At 56.9% G+C, this 3,688-nt stretch overlaps 1 pseudogene; it reads left to right on the top strand.

Annotated features, from left to right (window-relative positions):
- Window positions 1-2,378: 2,378 nt before the first annotated feature.
- Window positions 2,379-3,264, top strand: LOC129395688 (double homeobox protein 4C-like; annotated as a pseudogene).
- Window positions 3,265-3,688: the final 424 nt, after the last annotated feature.

A 3,688-nucleotide genomic window follows, 5' to 3' on the forward strand; every position in this document is an offset into this window, starting at 1 on the left:
GATCAGTGCAGAGGTTTGTCACAATGCCCCTTTAGGCAGAGCTTAGATCAGAGTTTCATCACCTGGGTGATCAGTGCAGAGATACGTCACAATGCCCCCATAGGCAGATCCAAGACAAGGGTCCGTCACATGGGTTATCATTGCAGAAATATGTGATAATGCCCTCAGGGTGCGGATCCTTCACAAGAGTCAAATCACCTGTGTGTTCAGTGCAGAAATATTTCACAATGGCCCTGCAGGCAGAGTGTAAGAAAGAGTTACATCACCTAGATGATCAGTGCAGAGATTTGTCACAAGGCCCCCTATAGGCAGAGCCTGGACAAGAGTTACATCACCTCAGTGATCAATGCAGTGATATTTCATTATGCCCCGTAGGCAGAGCCTTGTCAAGAGTTACATCACCTGGGTGATTAGTGCAGAAATATGTCACAAAGTCCCCATACTCAGAGCCTAGACAAGAGTCCCGTCACTTGGGTGATCAGTGCAGAAACATGTCACAATACCCTTATAGGCCAATTGAAGACAATAGTCCATCACCTGGGTGATCAGTGCTGAAATATGTCACAATACCTCCTTAGGAAGAGCCTAGACAAAAGCCCCATCACCTGGGTGATCAGTGCAGAGTTTTGTCACAAATTCCCTTTATGCAGGTCCTATAGAAGTGTTACATCACTTGGATGATCAGTGCAGAGATATGTCACTATGCTACAGTATGCAGAGCCTAGACTAGAGTTACATGACCTGGGTGATCAGTGCAGAAATACATCGCAATGTCCCTCTAGGCAGAGCCTTGACAAGTGGTACATCACCTGGGTGATCGTTGCAGGGATATGTCACAAAGCACCCTGTAGGCAGATCCTAGAAAAGAGTTACAACACCTGGGTGATCAGTACAGGGATATGTCACAATGCCACTATAGGTAGAGCCTAGACAAGATTTACATGACCTAGGTGATCAGTGCAGAGATACATCGCAATGCCTCTGTAGGCAGGGTCTTGATAATTGATATATCACCTGGTTGATCATTGCAGGGATATGTCACAAAGCACCCAGTAGGCAGATCCTAGAGAAGAGTTATATCACCTGGGTGATCAGTGCAGAGATATGTCACAAGCCCCCTGTAGGCAGAGCCTAGACAAGAGTTACATCACCTCGGTGATCAATGCAGTGATATGTCACTATGCCCCGTAGGCAGAGCCTAGTCAAGTGTTCCATCACCTGGGTGAGCAGTGCAGACATATGTCACAAATCCCCCATTCACAAAGCCTAGACAAGTGTCCCATCACCTGGGTGATCAGTGCAGAGATATGTCACAAAGCCCCCATTCACAGAGCCTAAACAAGAGTCCCATCACCTGGGTGATCAGTGCAGAAATATGTCACAATGCAACCATAGGCAGATCCAACACAAGAGTTACATCACCTGGGTGATCTGCGTAGAGATATGTCACAATGCCCCCATAGGCAGAGCTTAGACAAATGTCCCATCACCTGGGTGATCAGTGCAGAGATATGTCACAAAACCCCTGTAGGCAGAGCCTAGACAAGAGTTACATCACTTTGTTCATCAGTTCAGAGATGTGTCATTCTGACTGTTTCCTCCCGGAGCTCTGCGGGCACCCAGAAACATGCAGGGAAGGGTGGAAGTCTGGCATGGTGCCATCGCTCTCCTTGCCGTTTCCAAACCGGGCACACTGCAGACTCCCCATGTTGCGGCACACGGGAATCCATCATCTGGTCATCACGCCGGGGTGGCATCTTCTCTCTGGGGTCTAGCTCTTGTCTCCTACTTGGAAATGAACGAGAGCCACACGCCTGCGTGTGTGAGACTGTCCTGGCAACTGCGACACCAACAGGCACTGCCTCCTTCACGGAGAGAGGGCCTGGAACACTCCAGACTCCCACGAAGGTTCAGTTCCACACTCCCCTAAACCCTCCCAAGCCAGTTACTCTCTGCTGAAGACGCATGGGAGCCCAGACAGCAGCTTCCAGTTCCCGCGGGATTCCTGGAGTGGTCCGGAGAGCCCGCCCCCGAAACGTGCCCCCCTCATCCCTACCCCCTCGCCCCCTTCATCTTCGTGTCTCTGGCCCCACCACCGCCATCATCACGCCCACCCCCCACACCCCACCACCCCCCGGCTGCAGGCCTCGATGCCCTGGGACCCTTACGGGGTGGCGCGTGCTGTCCCAGGGCTCACCGCCATTCATGAAGTTCTGGAGCCTGCCTACCTGAGGGCCTTTATAAGAGCCGCTGGCTGGCTGCCCGGGCAGGCCTCCTGGCTGCACCTGCTGCAGTCCACAGGCCGGCTGAGGTGCACGGGAGCCCGCTGGCCTCTCTGCCCATGTCTGTCCGTGAATTTCCGGCCGGGGCTCCCCGCGATGGCCCACCCGACACCTTTGGACGGCACCCTCTCCGCAGAAGCCTGGGGACGGGGACGGCGAAGGAGACTCGTTTGGACCCAGAGACAATGTGAGGCCCTGCGAGCCAACTTTGAGCAGAACCCATACCCGGGTATCGCCACCAGAAAATGGCTGGCCCAGGCCATTGGCATTCCGGAGCCCAGGGTCCAGATTTGGTTTCAGAATGAGAGGTCATGCCACCTGAGGCAGCACCGGCGGGAATCTCGGTCCTGGCCCAGGAGACGCGGTCCGCAAGAAGGCAGGCGAAAGCAGACTGCATCACCAGATCCCAGACTGCCCTTCTCCTCTGAGCCATTGAGAAGGATCGCATTCCAGGCATCGCCGCCAGGGAAGAGCTGGCCAGAGAGACGGGTCTCCCTGAGTCCAGGATTCAGATCTGGTTTCAGAATCGAAGGGCCAGGCACCCGGGACAGGCTGGCAGGGAGCCTGCACAGGCCGGTGGCCTGTGCAACGCGGCCCCCGGCGGGCATCACCCTGCTCCCTCGTGGGTCGCCTTCGCCCACACTGGCGCATGGGGAACAGGGCTTCCCACACCCCACGTGCCCTGTACGCCTGGGGCTCTCCCACAAGAGCTTTCATGAGCCAGGGAGCGAGGGCCGTCCCCGTGCTCCAGCCCAGCCAGGTCGTGCCAGCAGAGGGGATCTCCCAACCTGCCCTGGCAAGCTGGTATTTTGCCTACGTGTCCCTGGCTCCTCTGGAAGGGGCTCTCTCTCACCCTCAGGCTTCTCGGTGGCCTCTGCACCTGGGCAAAAGCTGGGAGGACTGTGACCCGCAGCGCGATGGCCTGCTGGGCCCTTGCCTGGTGGGACAGCCAGGGCCCCCTCAAGCGGGGCCACAGGGCTAAGGAGTGCTTGCGCCACCCATGTCCCAGGGGAGTCTGTGGTGGGGCTGGGGCCAGGGACCCCAGGTCCATGGGGCAGCGTGGGAACCCCAAGCCGGGCAGCTTCACCTCGTCAGCCGGCACCCTGGATGCCTCCACGTGGCAGGGGCAGTTGCAAGCCATCCCAGTGCCCTCCCAGGTGCTCCAGTAGCCTGGGTGCTCGTCTGCACTCCCCTCAGGCCTGCTGCTGGATGAGCTCCTGGTGAGCCCGGAGTTTCTGCAGCAGGCACAACCTTTCCTAGAAACGGAGGCCAGGGGGAGATGGAGGCCTTGGAAGAGGCTGCCTCGCTGGAAGCACCCCTCAGCGAGGAAGAATACCAGGATCTGCTGTAGGAGCTATAGGACACAGGGTTGGGACGGGTTTGGGTCGAGGCAGGGCAGTGGGCTC

The sequence above is a fragment of the Pan paniscus genome, chromosome Y (genome assembly GCF_029289425.2).
Source record: "Pan paniscus chromosome Y, NHGRI_mPanPan1-v2.0_pri, whole genome shotgun sequence".
Lineage (NCBI taxonomy): Eukaryota > Metazoa > Chordata > Mammalia > Primates > Hominidae > Pan > Pan paniscus.